The sequence below is a fragment of the Caloenas nicobarica genome, chromosome 3, assembly GCF_036013445.1.
Source record: "Caloenas nicobarica isolate bCalNic1 chromosome 3, bCalNic1.hap1, whole genome shotgun sequence".
NCBI lineage: Eukaryota > Metazoa > Chordata > Aves > Columbiformes > Columbidae > Caloenas > Caloenas nicobarica.
The window spans coordinates 28,777,594-28,793,399 of NC_088247.1; the positions used below are offsets into that span (position 1 = coordinate 28,777,594).

The window sequence follows — 15,806 nt, forward strand, 5'->3', positions numbered from 1 at the left end:
CAAAAGCAGAGAATTCTGAATGTCATGTTATGATGTCATGTACATGTATATGTAGCTGAACATGCAGAAAGAAAGAATTGGAAGAAAACCAAAAAACTAAATCAGAGCTAAATTAGAAGAAGAAAGGAGTGAGATGCACGAAAACTAAAGACTGCTGCTTTAGAATGATAGAACAAGATTTCTCCTCATTAATATGAAAAGAAAGTGAGATCAGTGACAAGAGAAAAAAAAAAAGTACGAAAATAAGAAAACAAGGAAGAAAAATAACATTATGTGTCTGGAACAGGAAGGAAGTTAGTAGAAAAGATTAATAATGCAATGGTAAAGAGTGTCAAAGACAAACTTTCTAGGGCAAGTGGTAATTCAGCAGCATTTGTTCTCTGTCTTGAAATTCTCTGGCAGAAACTGCTACGCATTCTTTAAGAAAACTTTCTGCTATGTCTAGATTCATTGAAAAAGCAATCTGTATACTGGTTTTCCTATATCTGTCTCAGCAAGGTTTTCTTTTAAGATGCTCTCAATGAACTCTCAATGAGAACGAAAACTTTAAAAACTGTAAAAGGTAAATTAATGTTAACACCTGATTTTTTTTTCCACCCAGTTTTTCCTGTTTGCCATGGGTGGTTTTAGGGAGTTGTTTGACAGTATTATCCTAAAAATCTTCCCAGTTCCATAAAAACTCCAAAGACAATTTTAATTGTTATATTAACTTATTCTTTTACTTGTTGAATTAAAGCTATATGATCAAGTGAAATCACTGTTTCTCAGTACAAATTTGCTTATTCTATCCAACTATTTTTTATATATATATATATATAAAAAATCATTCTAGTCCATGGATAAAGTTACTCGGTATGTTCAAAATTCCAGGTCAAACAAAATAATCACAAGATAGACCTTAAGCATAAAAACTGAAATATCAAATAATTATTCTGTTTCTTTCAGTAGTGTTTAGAACCTTTTTCTGACCTATATAAAAATAACTCAATGTACACTTCAGATCTATGTCAATTCATTAATTATCCACTACAAATTCAACAAATAGAACTAAAAAAAATCAACTTCCAAAAATACAAATTGCACTGAACAAAGAACTGAAAAGAGGAAAACATGAGAAATGAGGAACTGAAGACTATCTGGGTATTGCAACATTTTCATACTGTTGAGAGCTACCTTGTCATAAATTGTGTAAAGGTAACCTCTGACTAGAAGCATCATAGGTAAAGTAAAATGCCTTTCTAAAAGGCTTTTCAAAGCATAAGGCCATAAGAATGATTCTTCAAAGTAAAAACCTCCTGTTTTCCTGAAGTGTCACAGAGTTCAAACTTAATCACTCATTAGACTAAGACAAGTTTTCTTCACTTACTATTTGGGACTCAGAATGACCATTAATAACTCTCAGTGAAGACAACAGCTCTTGGCAACAAGCTCAGCTTCCATTCTGATGCGTGTACTTAAAATTATAAGATATCTGCTTCTTGTTATGCCCTAAATTCAAAAATATGGATGATAACAGTATATATATAAAAAAGGAAACAACTTTTTCCTAAGAACTTTTTAATAAAATCAATCCCATTTACCTTTAAGGAGAAAGCCATTTTTAAAATTCTGCCCTGTCTATCCTACTGGTATTGCCAGTCAAGCTTGAAACCACCAGTAAGTACCTGAGGACACAATATCTTCCCCAGAGGGAAGGATTCTTCACACAGACCAGAAGGAGAGCAGGGTGTTCTAACAGTGCTCTATGCTTAATAGACTTTCTTGACCTCTCTAAATTAAAACCAGAAAAGACAAAGCCATAGAAAGCAAATCAACTGAACAATAAAAACAAAAAACCACCGTTTAACTATGTATCAGGTGACTAAGATTTCGTTGAGAGCTGGAGGACATAACACTTTTAGCAAACTAGTAGAACTTTTAAGAGTACTAAGATCCTGGAGAGGTTTGAATAGCAGCAATGATTTAGTAACAATAGGCTGGATTTCAAAAGGAAATACAAATGTATTCAGAGTATACAAAATTAATTAGCATGATAAATTACTAATGACTTAGAACTTCAAAGTTATAATTCTTATATATCTTGATTTCACTTATATCAAATGTAAATAATTTACGCTCAGATTTCATTAGTAATTATTTGATGTCTTTCTTATAAAGCAACACCATAAAGGATTCACAAATCTTGACAGGTCTGGTACTTTTCAACTTTCAACTTTTCTGAAGAAATTAGAGTTTTGCATTTCATTTTCCACTTTCCCTTATAAAGTGAAGTAGGCTTTATAATGTGTTCCATAGCGCACGTACTTTAAAATAACTGTCTAAAAATCCCTGAAAGAATTAAGGATTTCTGATCCTATTTGGAAAATGATCTCTGCTATTACACATAAATATTCTAATAAAAACCACTTAGATGGAGATTCAGAAACTGAGATTACATAGAAACATTATGCAGACAACATACAATCGATTTTGTGATCGAAGGATAGATATGTCGTTTGTGGGTGGAGGAGCAGGTTTGAAGTTTGTCCCCTGAGCTCAAGCTCAGAATTGGTTGAGTTGTGGCCTGGTCTGGCTTCTGAACTGCCTTAGCCACCTTTACAGGTTGGTAGCAAGACCTGCCTAACCACCTTTGGCTAGAACCAGCTACAGCTGGGAACTTCAACGTGTTTAGTCTGAAACCAGATCACGCATTGCTAAGTGGCACTGAAACCCCATCAAAGAATTTTGATCTCTATCATAACTGCAGAAAGGTTAACATAAGTAAGACAAAACTGGATTTTTTCAATTACATATTTCGTTAATTTTTTTATTCTTCAATATTTGACATAACCCCTTTACCCCACTGCTCATAACTCAATGGTAACAGCAACAGTAAGGCCTACAACAAGCACCAATGATCTCACAACTCGAGAGACAACAATGATGGAACTCTGGTTTTCATATAGATCTTCTCAAGTTTTGAGGATCCGGTATTGTCTGTATAGCCTTTCCTGATGTCAATGAGCTCTTTTGGTTATCTTTGATCACGGGAAGATTGATTCCTACAATACAAAGTATCAAATTAGCTAAACACAGCCTCTGCAGGTAAGCACCACAACGGTGAAGGGCAATTGCTGGGGAATGCCAAAACCTTGCTTTTAAGGATTTCCCCACAGTTAAGTAAACCTGCATGCCAGATGAAAATAAGAAGTGAATAAGAATTACCAATAGATACTATTTAGGAAGCAAATGGAATAGAAGGTTTAAATAATGCACCCAGACAAACTATGAAGACGTTCCTTGGATGTTTCTTCGTGTCTATCTCTAATTAAGCTGAAATTCTGTTAAGATTCAGGTGAGAGAGGGGTAAGTAAAGGCTTCCAACACATGCAGAGACCTTCCTTTGATCTTGTGCCAGGACAGTCTTCCAGTGTGACTTATCCTGGTTTATGAAAAATTTTTTTCTTCTGTATTTATGCAGTAACACACTATGAGTTTCAGCAAGGGATAAGATTATATCTTTTCCTCTCCTTTCCTTTTTATGAGAGTCTTGATTAGGATTTTGTCTTCACACTTAATATGTCTCATTTCAGCCTGTTTTCTCCCTTCACAAAGTACACTGTGTATTTAATTTTTTTCAAAATAAGTTTTCCAGTCATCTTATGAGAAATAATTTTTGTGTCCATGTGTATGAATCTCAAAAAGGTAACACATGAAACCAAAGAAGTTAATATTCAGAAATATATGCTATTTTGAAAGAGACAACAACCTATTTCTGTGTAAGCTTAGTTTTATATGATCCTGCCAGATTTGGGACACTGCCTTCATTTCAGTACATCTTGTAATGAAACTTCAAACTACTCAAAGACAAGTTTGAGATGTTAGAGTTAGAATACCATGTCCGTAGCTGTAGACTACTAAATCCCTCCAGATTCAGTGCTAGTGACTCGGGTGACAGCACATTAAGGCAAGAGCAAGAGATACAAGGTAATACAACCTCAGTACAATAAAATATCAAACCTAAAACTGCAGTAAATTTTGGTGTCATTTTGATGAGGCCAGCAGTTAACTCTTCAGTAAGAGACAGAGAGGCAGAACTGAGTCTTTATTTCATTTGCCAGAACAGTACAGAAGGTTCTAAACTGGCAAAATTTTTTATTTCATCAGACTGTAGTGATTAAGTTGGAATTTTTTGGCAGATATATATAGATACAGACCTCTGGGAGCTCAAACAGTTAGTCTTAGTTTAAAGAAGATTTTCTCAGTCTGATCCTAATACAGGTAGCTGCTGATGACTGAAGAGGATTCAGTGCCAGTCATTTGTTCTAAATATTTTATGGCTACTTTTTGTTATGCATCAAGATATATGTTTCATATAGCCTGACAAGCTTCTCAGGGTGGTACAGAAGTATTCTTTAAATTTTATTTAGTTGCTTAGATTCCCTTCATTAACCTTCTGGGTTCTCTCAAAGGGCCATATTCACAGAAGGATCTATCCATTTGATGTGGTACTGCTTAATGTTTACCTTTCCAGTTCTGGCATAGACCCCAAGTCTCTTTGCAGGTGAACGCTTTATGAATGCCCCGAGTCAACTAGCTGAAGAATCATAGTTGCTGTTGAAGAGGATTAATGTGAAGTTCATCTCCTGCCTCATGTTGTTTAAACCATGAAGCAGTGGTCCAAGGCTGAACACTAGAAAGCAATTTTGGTTCATATTTGCATTCAGCATTGTTATCCTTAACTCAGATATTTTTAATAGTACTTTGACATGATCCCCCACAACATCTTTCTCTCTAAATTAGAGAGATATGGATTGCAGGGTGGACCGATCAGTGAATGAGGAATTAGTTGGATCCACAGTCAAATCCAGAGGGTAGTAGGTCAATGGCTCAATGTCCAGATGGAGATCAGTGACAAGGGGTGTCCCTCAGGGGTCTGTGTTGGGACAAATACTGTCTAATATCTTCATCAATGACATAGACAGTAAGATCAAGTGCACCCTCAGGAAGTTTGCAGATGACACCAAGCTGAGTGGTGCAGTTGACATGCCTGTGGGTAGGATAACATCCAGAGGGAGCTGGACAAGCTTAAGAAGTGGGCACATGTCAGCTTCATGATGTTGAACAAGGTCAAGTGCAAGGTCCTGCACCTGGGTCAGGGCAATCCTCAACATCAATACAGGCTGGGGGATGAAGGGATTGAGAGTAGCCCAGTGGAAAAGGACTTGAGGGTACTGGTGGATGAAAAATTGGACATGAGCCAGCAATGTGCACTTGCAGCCCAGAAGGCCAATCGTGTCTTTGGCTGCATCAAAAGGAATGTGGCCAGCAGGTCGAAGGAGGTGATTCTGCCCCTCTGCTCCACTCTGGTGAGAGCCCACCTGCAGTTCTGCATCCAGCTCTGGAGCCCTCAGTACAGGAAAGACATGGACCTGTTGGAGAGGGTCCAGAGGACAGGCTGAGAGGACAGGCTGAGAGTTGGGGTTGTTCAGCCTGGAGAAGAGAAGGCTCCAGGAAGACCTTACAGTACTTAAATGGGGCCTATAAGAAAGATGGGGACAAACTTCTTAGCAGGGCCTGTTACCATAGGACTAAGGTAATGGTTTTAAAATAAAAGAGGGTGGATTTAGACTACATACAAAGAATAAAGTTTTTATAGTGAGGGTCATGAAACACTGGCACAGGTTGCCCAGAGAGGTGGTAGATGCCCCATCCCTGGAAACATTCAAGACCAGGCTGGATGGGGCTCTGAGCTACCTGATCTAGTTGAAGATGTCCCTGCTTATTGTGCTGCGGGTTCAAGTAGATGGCCTTTGAAGGTCCCTTCCAACCCAAACTATTCTGTGATTCTAATAGATTAAAACATCAGTGTTTTAATCTGTAGAGAAAAATAATTCTTGGTAATGCGAATTCAAAATAGCACATTTTTTTGTTAGTTACTACAAATTCTGGTTTTAGACCCCCTCAGTACAACCCACTGAGATCAGATACTGAAGAACTATTTGCTTACTCCTTACATAATATTGTTTCAAATGATATAATAAAACACGAGAGAACTATAAGGCCTTGTGAGAGAACAGAAGCAGCTAGCTGCATATGTCTGTAGTGATGGGGCTTGTACCAGGACTGCCTATTTGAAGAAATCCCATTTTCCTTCCATCCACCTTAAAATGATCACCCTCTGGTTCCAAATGATAACATTTTTATTTGTATTGTCAGCTACTTTGCAGCATTCTTTCTTTGCCCTTACTACAGATTCAAATTGGAAACACTAGTTTCTGTGGAAGCTTTATATGTAGCTTGCGCAGCTCCAGTTTAGTTCCGTTACCTATCCTCCAGCCCAGGGGTATGGCTGATACAACAGTTAATCAGAAATTGTTGATGAAAAGGCTGGTACAGCCATTAGGTTGCTTTTTGTGGATACCTGAAATGATTTTGCAGCTGTGGCAGGCTGAAGAAGCTACAGCCATTCAGAGACCAGTAGACTGTTGGAACTAGCAATGACTAAGTCCATGTTCTGAACATGGTGCAATTTCTCATACAAGTAGCTATCAGTATCATATAGATAAAACAGAAAGCCTTTGGTAGGTACATGTTGCCAGTCACTACATTTTCAGAATTTCCAAATAACAGAAGCCGTTACAGAGTTTTAGAAGGATTTTTTTCTTTTTTGTAAGCTACACTGTGCACTAGCAGGTCTAAAAGGTAAAGGCGAACACATTTATTAATAACCACCACATTCTGAGAGTGCTTTACTCTCCTAAAGCAAAGAAGGAAACACATTTTATTGTCACAAGAGGGTATAAAACTGTGTATAAGGCAAGCATTACAAAACCCAGAAAAGTTATGTACCTTGCTTATAGCTATATCTTTACTTTTTACAGTGATTGACTGCTCATCTTCTTTTACCAACATATGTTTTTAAAACATTCCTATTGGTCAAACTTTGCATTCCCATTCCCTCTTCTAATGATATGTCAGACTTCTGTTATTTTCTTTCAATTTCTCTCTAGTCATCCCCTGTGTGCTTCTTGCATGTTAAACAGATTGATATTCAAAGGTATTTATACAGTGAATGGTGCTACTTTACTGGTATTAAATGCTTTACTGCATCTAGTCCTTGAACAATCAAAGGTCTATGTTTGCAGTTAGGTCCATTCCACAAACCTCATGTGAGATCAGACACCAAAATATGTTCAGCAATCTTTGGTAAGATATAATTGGTAGGATGACCAGAATATACAGGTACTTTTGATTTAGTGCTGCTGAAAGTGGGTTCTATCTGCCAGATCCCTTCCTAGAGAAAGTGGTTAGAGTCTTTCTCAATGTACTTGGCAGAATTTTTTTTCTCTTTTTAAGAGGGCAGTGCTAATGTTATTGTAGTCACTACATACTTTTCATATATTTGCTCAGAGTTTATGAAAGCAGATTTCCATGTTTGTGAACTGATAATTACCTCAGAAGCTCGAAGTTCTCAGCCAGAACCAGAAAGAGAGTAGCCAAGGTTATTGAGGAATCAAATCTTAGTGGTGCGTGCTAAGCTGTGAATGCAAAACCGGCTGCGCCCAAGAGAGCAGAGGAAGAGGAATCATTACTTTTCTGCAGTGTGATGAGGACTACCCATGTGCCACAGCAGCACTCAGTTCCTGGTACAAAAAGAAATCTACTATAGGCTTTTGATCAATCTGAAAAAGAGCGGTGCTGAGAAGTGGACCAATCTGAAAGAGCCTACTTTGAAACACTTCTAAGGAGTGATTAATGACCAGAGGACATACTTAAAAAACATACAACACAGCTGTGATTTAGTATGTTCCTGATATCTTCTAGTGGCTAGACATTGTTTGACACTAGCTGTGGTTCTCTCTTTCAAAGCAGCTAAGAAATGCTACCACTCCCTTCCCCAGCTTCATAAAATCTCACTCCTGTGCTGGTTTGAATGTTTTCTTTTGGAACTTTCATTTGGGGGCAGGGGTGGGAGGGAGGAACGAGGCACAAACATTTTTGGGGATTTTATCTTTCAGAGCAAGAAGTCAGTTGCCCTAATTGCAATTTGTTATCCTGTATGAAGCCTGCTTTTAATTACAACTATATGTATAAATACCTGCATCAATAATGACTCTGCCTTTCTCTGTATTCTGAGAGTTTAGATTTAAATCCCACTTCTCCTGGGACATTGTTTTGCTCAAAGTAAAGGATCTCAAACCTCTCCTGACTCTAATGAAGACCTGGAAATGAGGAAGAGAGTGACTGAAAATAATGGTCTGATAAGAAATGGATCAGAAGCCTAGGCTGAGAAGATCCTGATCCTGACAAAGAGTGGCTGATAAACTGCATTATGCTGACCTCCATGAATTATATCCTATCCTTCTGGAGGCAAGAACAAAAAAATAATTTGTGTACCCATGTGCACACATACAGTTTACCTAGATTTATAATAGGAACAATGATAAAGGAGAAATTTGACCATAAACAGTGAGATACCCAGCATAAAACAGCTGCTAAATTTACTTCTACAGTGAATAATAATTTATACAGTGCAGTAGAAGTCACCCTGATGAGAATAAACGTGCACTTCCACTTTTTTTTGTTTTTAAGCCTGGATGTCCACTGTGACTCTCCAACTTTCTGGCTAAAAGCTGAAATAATTCCCTTGAACCACAGAACTAGATTTCCCCCTTCAGTTCTAGCAGGTCATGATGGCTTCAGTTTCTGAGTTGATGCTTGTTACATCAAGTGAACTGGAAATAATGTAGAAGGGTTTTGCAATATTAACTTATAAAGCAATAAAATGGTATATGAAAGTCTAGGTAGATAAACGTGAAGTGATGTTAGACACTAAGAACATAAAGACAAGGAAACAGAAAAGATCTCACTAGACTTATGTAGTGGTCATGTCTCCATGCTATGAATACTGAGTGGTCTGGTCCCCCATCTCAGAGACTGTCAGTGTAGAACTGGAAAAGTAACAAAGAAGGATGAACGCCTTCTTATTAAATAGACTTGGAAGGATGGAATAATAGTATGAGAAAGGTCCAGAAAGCTATGGGTGACGTGAGAAAGGTTAATAAGGCATTCATCATTTTCCAACAGAAAAACAGAAGCATTATCTTAAATCCGTCTTGGCCGATCAAGTCAAACTAACAGCAAATGCACTACTTTCTTATTATTTCCACAGTTCTAAATTTTTTAAATCAACCTGTATTGTTCTGCTCTCTTAGGATTTGTTATGGTACATATTAAAAGCTGTCTGTAGGATGAAGAAAAACATTAAGTTCAGGGTTGAATCAAAGTGATTCAGCAGTGCTTTATGCTTAATCAACCACTTTGAGCCCATAAAAAAGTACGTGCTCGCAACTGCTGCCTTGAAGCATGAAGTTTATGAAATGCCTTTGAACAATGGTACGGAGAAAAAAAAAAAAAAACCCAACCATTTTTCCTCACTTATGCAATTAAGAAGTTGCAGTTACTGGTCTTTTTTGAAAGCAATATTGCACTAGTATTCCAGTAATTTTCTTGAAATAGCACCTGTGTACTCTGCAAGCTGGAGCAAAACTGTCAGTTAACCAGCACTGCACTGAGAAGCCACAGTTCCAAAGGATAGAGGAAACAAACACTGCGAAAATACTTGGAATCTGTGCAGTGATGGAGAGAGTCCTGCACATTGGGTACACATCTGAAAATTTCACTTCCAAGTCTGTAGACTTAGTACATACCCAGAAGAGCATCCTTCCCTGGGCATCCACTCTGGTGCATAAACTTTACCACAATAGCCATACAGTTTTCATCACGACTTGCTCAAACTCTCTATAGATTGTTCATGCTTATGATGCTATCGGCATTGAGTGGAACATACCGTGGTCATGGACAGGTGCTGCACACTAACTGGTTAAGCTTTGCATGTGCATTTGGTTCCCTAATGTAAACCAAAAGGGTACAACCAATGGGTAGGAAAAGGGAGAAAGAAGAGGTGATTTGCGTGCCACTGGCATTTCTTTCCCATGAGAACCCACCATCATGACACCATCACGACTTGCAGGAGCATGGCCATGACAGTTACAGCACAAGAACAAGAGAACCACACCACCCCCAAACCTGTGCACACTGCTGGCTCGTGCTTGGCTTGCAGCCCCCCAGGTTCTTCTCAATAGAACTGTTCCCCAGTCAGCCAGTCCCCCATATGTTTCTGTTACAGGCTCTAATAATAATTTAATTCTACTGTTCCTACTTCACATACACCAGCACTGCTTCTGCCTGAGTTTGTGCTGGTTTTGGCTTCCCTACAACCTTGTATTCCAACTTTCGAATACTCTAGCTCCCTCTCTGTGAAACACAGCCAGCCTCATTTACACAGCCCTGGCTGCCTCTGTAATTTCTCAACATTTTTAGCAAAAACTCTTCAACTTGAAGACTTAATTTCAATTTACTTGTATGGTTATGATTCTACTTCTCACAACTTCATCTCATTTTCAAAGAAGAAGGATTTCAAAAAATCTCACTTCTTCTGAAACATTCCTGGATATGTAAGAACTTGACCCAGACCTCAAACTGATTCCACTATTTATTACACCTAATTGTTGTGTCTTTTGAGCTGTAACCACAGGTGTTAAAACCATGTTTTCCACTCTGGCTACACATAATACTCTCACCTCACTTACAAAATCAGCAGAGCTTAGCAGCTTGTTTTAATATAGTTTATGTCAGTCTTATGCATCACATCCCACAGATGCTTAAACAACTTACGCTCTGAGACGAGTGCCTCATTAGTTGGCTAGTTAAATCCTGAATAAATATTCTATACTTACAGGCAGAATAATGGTCTCCTCTCTGCCACAGGAGAGGAGCATAAGAAATTTCAACAATTTGTATACATCAAACTAGTTTTTACAATGTATCTTTGCAACCAGAAAATTGTTGATTGAGCTACTGCAATTGCAGTATTTCAGATGCTGGTCAGCATCATTATTATACACCTTTCTTGTCTATTGTAGGCAATGTAAGCTAGCTGAGCACAACAGGGAAATACAGAATATTCAGGGCAGTATGTGAAATTATGACCACTGCCTGCGTGGAACCATAATTAACTTTCCAGAAAGAATCAAAGGCACAAACTCCTCAAACTTCCCTGTTCACCTCACCTGTTTATGTGCCTAAGCAATAGCATGGCTATTCTCCAATAAATTAACATTTAAAATATATTTTTTAAAAAATATGGTAGGATGTACTCTGAGAAGCAGAATGGTGAACTGAAATCTATCACTTGGATTAGTAGAGTTGCTACATGCCTTATATGAAGTAGATTTTTCTTTTTAATTTTGGAAAATTCTCCAAAATAAATCAAAATGCTCTTTTAATTTTTTTTGAACCTACACAATTACTAGAATACAGAATGTCTCAGTTTTCAGAAGTTTGAATCTGCAAAGCATTCTTACACAGGCATACTAAATAGCAAGTTAACTTACATTTGAAAATACAGATCACATGCCATAAATTGATGTCCGTTTACATGATAAAGATACTGAGATCTACTAGAGTGATACATATCACCTCATATGGATTAAAAGAATAATGAGAACTATATTTGCTTGAGTATGCATTTTCTAATTCATTTTGCTATTGTGAAATGGGAGAAAGAATATTACTGCCTGCAATTGCAATTTCTGCTTTAAATAACCAACAAATGACAGTGGTCAGACAATCTGATATTGCAGCTATAAGAAGAGTTGGCTTCCTTCTTCCCTTGTAAATATGTGGTAAAAATGAAGTTAGCATATATTAAAGGGGTTTTGTTATTCTTTAGTTTCTATTAAAAAGTAGATGCTACCTGCAGATTAGGTCAAGTTAAAAAATTACAAAAAAACATAAAAATTCCCTTCCAACTTCATGTTCTTTTTTAATAGATTTTTACTGTGTTTATCAAGACTGACATCTTCTTAGTCTTTTTTCATTCATATACCATATTTTGGCCAATGATTTTGAAACAAAAAAACCTAAATCTCCTTGGAGATATGTAAACAACTGAAATACAAAATGAAAAAATAAACCTTGTATCACTCACTGGTCAGTGTAAAATATGTATTGGTGACTGGGTGGCTGACCACTTTCAGGCAACCCAATTGTTTCTACTCAATCTGAACATTAGACAAGTAGCACTCTCAAAATAATTGAATTGTTAACAGCTCTATTCAGGTGCAGTCACTACACTTTTTAAAAATCAGCATGCATATGAGTAGATTTTTTGAGTGTCTGGATATTTGCACATATGACAGTTCATCCTTTATACACCCATATACCAGTACAAACAGAATCTGACTATACAAATACTCTCTGATCAAGTTCTACTATTATATTCACTGACTTTCCATAAAGTCAACAGATATTAACAAAGCAAAATATGAATATACTTTCTGCTGGATCTCAAGGTTAGAGGCTAGATATCAATATTTCATAGTTCTGAAATTAACTGTTATGCCTGTTACAACAACCTCAATATGTGGCAGGGTGTTTTTGTTTGGTTGTTTGGTTGTTTTTTTAAAGTTATTGACAATAACATTTCAGTCTCAGGGGAGAATAGTTTTGTTTGGCATTTTGCAAACAGTTGCATTTCAAAGCATTATCACACAGAGAAAAGGATGGTATTCACTCCTGTCCTGATGCTAAAATGTACTACAAAGTGAAAGCCAATTCAGTTGACTCCTGAGGGAGGATCACTTGTTTATTTGCAACAGGAGCATAGTTTCATCAGTATCAGAAATTACGGAATTTTAAGACACACCATGCTGTGAATAAATTGTTTAACTTTTGATCAAACATTTGTAAAAGATGACAAAGCGATTTAGTTAAAAGAAAAAAAAAGAGGAGACACCCTTACCCCCATACTATCTGCTTCATAAACCCACACACTCACTAGATCTAATAAGTTTGTGAGCTGATAAAGCAATCACTACTTCCTGCTGACACCAGGAATACATACCACTGAAGAAATTCTCTTGAGAAAATATACTGGTTCAAATCATAGCTTGTTGTAAGTCAACACACTACCTAGTTTCTCATACTTTTCACTCTGTAAGATCCCCAGAGTACTTTGAGTTCCAGGTCCTGTATTTTACAGTATTTTCTGTAGCGATTCCTTGCATGCATGGCTCTTTTAAGTCAGTGAACATTTATCCTATTTCCCTGATAGTCACTCTCTCTCTCTTCCCTCTCCATCTCCCAAAGATTTTAACCAAGTCTACTGTGCTCAAGGACAGACTCTTTGAAATGTAGAGATTAACCTAGTGATGACAGAGGTTTTACCTTTTTTGTTTGTTCACAGTTTTCCTTTAGAAGGACAACTCTTAGCAGCAGGGGAAATACCCATTTGCTTTTACCTGGCAACTGCACCACTGGTAAGAAGAAACACTACAGGCTGAGGAAGAAAGAGAACGGTCCTTCCTCAAAAGAAAACCTACTCCAGGGGGATAAACAGAGCAAGAGGTACTACAAGCAAGGAGTTTGTAACAGTAACAAAGAATGAGAGGTATCTGAGAAAAGCAGGGAGCAGGGACAGAGCTGTACTTTAGTGGTGACAGTAGATTTTTTTCCAAGAGACTCGGTAGAGACTATACAGAGATTTTTGCTGTCAAACATAGCCTCTACATTTTAAGCTACGTAAGCCTTAGAGGATGTAAAAATTCATAGTCCTTACATAGTTATAAAACTTAGTTCCAGAGAGACTCTGATATTACAAGACCAAGCATTATACAACTATGCTTTCAAGTAGTCTGTCCTTCATTTCTCCGGCCATAATTTTCGTTCACATAAAAAGATAACAAAGTCTTCCAGCAGTGTTAAAACAACAGCGTCTCTAGGTTTACTGTATCCTGATTTTGCCTCGTGGCAGGAAAGTCTTTTTTCCCCAGTCTAGAAAAAAGAACACTGTCCATCTTCTCTCCTACATTGGGACTCTGTCAAAAAGGTAGCCATGTTTATAGATTGTCCCCAGAAAATACGTAATGAAATAAGTGCCCTATTTATATTTGCAGAGAAGACTGTACTCAATTTTTCCAAGCTATCAGTAGAGTCTAGCAGAGATTATATTTTTGAAGAAATTTCAGGAAAAGAGACTAAAAAAGGGCTATAAATAGATTGTACAACCTCATAAATAATAATATTCCATAAATTTACAAGTCCATACAAGGCCATGCATTTAGCATTGGTTCTGTTAATTAAAAGTTATTCTGGTCATAATCATAAAGAAAATACAAAATTAACCCAGAGTTATAAGAAAAAAAAAGGCAAAATATATCACAACAGTCATGCTGTCCAGAAGGTCCTACTTGGATCTCCTTCCTTGTCTTTCCTGCTTCCTGTTCAAATGTGTCTTTGCTCTCCTGCCATTTCCCATGATTATTGCAACTCAGGAGTATTCCCAACTCAGCCCTCCACTACAAGCCCCTGCTTCCCTGTCCCCATGCCATCCCTCAGCTACATATCCTCTTTCAGTCCCTGTATTTTCTTTCACCATAACACCAGTTCTTGTTTCTTCACTTTATTCCATGATCGAGCTTTCTTCTTCTCTTCTTCATCTAAATTCCTGATTAAACTTAGTTCCCCTCTCTGCATTTTATACCTTCCCTCTACTGCTGCCTGCTGAAGCTTGTAAAGGCTGCATGGACACAGATCAGGAAAGATCACGTAACTTTGCAGTAGGTTTTAGAAAGTTTTTTGTGAAGTAGGTTTCCATAAGTCGCAGTTTCCATGTTAAAACAATGCATTCTGGATCCAGAAAGACAAGAACTATTGCTGAATGCTTTCTTGGCATTATGGAGGCATCTTCATGTTTTATGCTAAGATACTGTTAGCTTTCCCACATAGTTCTAGTTTACCATAAATAATTTTCCCATGAATAAAGACAAACAAAAGACACTTCTATGAAAAAAAAAGTTATTAAGAATTTGAGGATTCATGAACCACTAAAGATATGACGAATACAGAGTGAAGCTGTATTGCATACCAACACGGAGTTTCTTAAGAAGATCTCAATGATCCCTACAAAAAAAAAAAAAAAGGAGAATTTCTTCTTGAAATGTAAGTCTATATAGCAGGTATTCAATGCTTATAAAGTCCTATATTTTCAATGCCTCAAGCAGCATTTCTATGCTGAGCAAAATGACCCATTTTACTGAAAGTGTTATTTGAATTTAAGTCAAATTCAGGTTGTGCCTTCCTGGTAGGCAACAAACTTTAATGATACCTCAAGAAACGTGGCACTGTGATTAGCAGGATTATTAGGGTTTACTACACTTTTCCCCAGTATACACAAATCCAATATGACAAACTACTGATATATTTTCCCCAATACAAGAGATTTAGTAATAATGTTCTGTCACTGTATGAGCCTAGAACTACTGGCATTCTGAGCACTTTCACATTAATACCTATTATTGAAGGGTGAAACACAGTCATTATAGAATCATAGAATTGTTTCAGATGGAAGAGACCCTCAGGATCATTGAGTCCAACCATAACATAACTGTAACGCTAAACCATGTCCCTAAGAACCTCATCTAAACGCCTTTTAAACACCTTCAGGAATGGTGACTCCATCACTTACCTGGGCAGCCTGTTCCAATGCCTGAAAATCCTTTCCATGAAGAAGTTTTTGCTAATATCCAATCTAAATGTCCCGTGGTGCAACTTGAGGCCATTTCCTCTTGTCATATCACTTGCTACTTAGGAGAAGAGACCAACACCCTCCACGCTGCAACCTCCTCTCAGGTAGTTGTAGACAGCGATAAGGTCTCCCCTCAGCCTCCTTTTCTCCAGGCTAAACAGCCCCAGTTCCCTCA

At 37.5% G+C, this 15,806-nt stretch overlaps 1 protein-coding gene across 1 annotated transcript in view; it reads right to left on the reverse strand.

Annotated features, from left to right (window-relative positions):
* The window catches only part of EYS (eyes shut homolog), an 826,250-nt gene that overhangs the window by 334,433 nt on the left and 476,011 nt on the right, over positions 1-15,806 (reverse strand). The gene's annotated exons all lie outside the window — the stretch shown is intronic.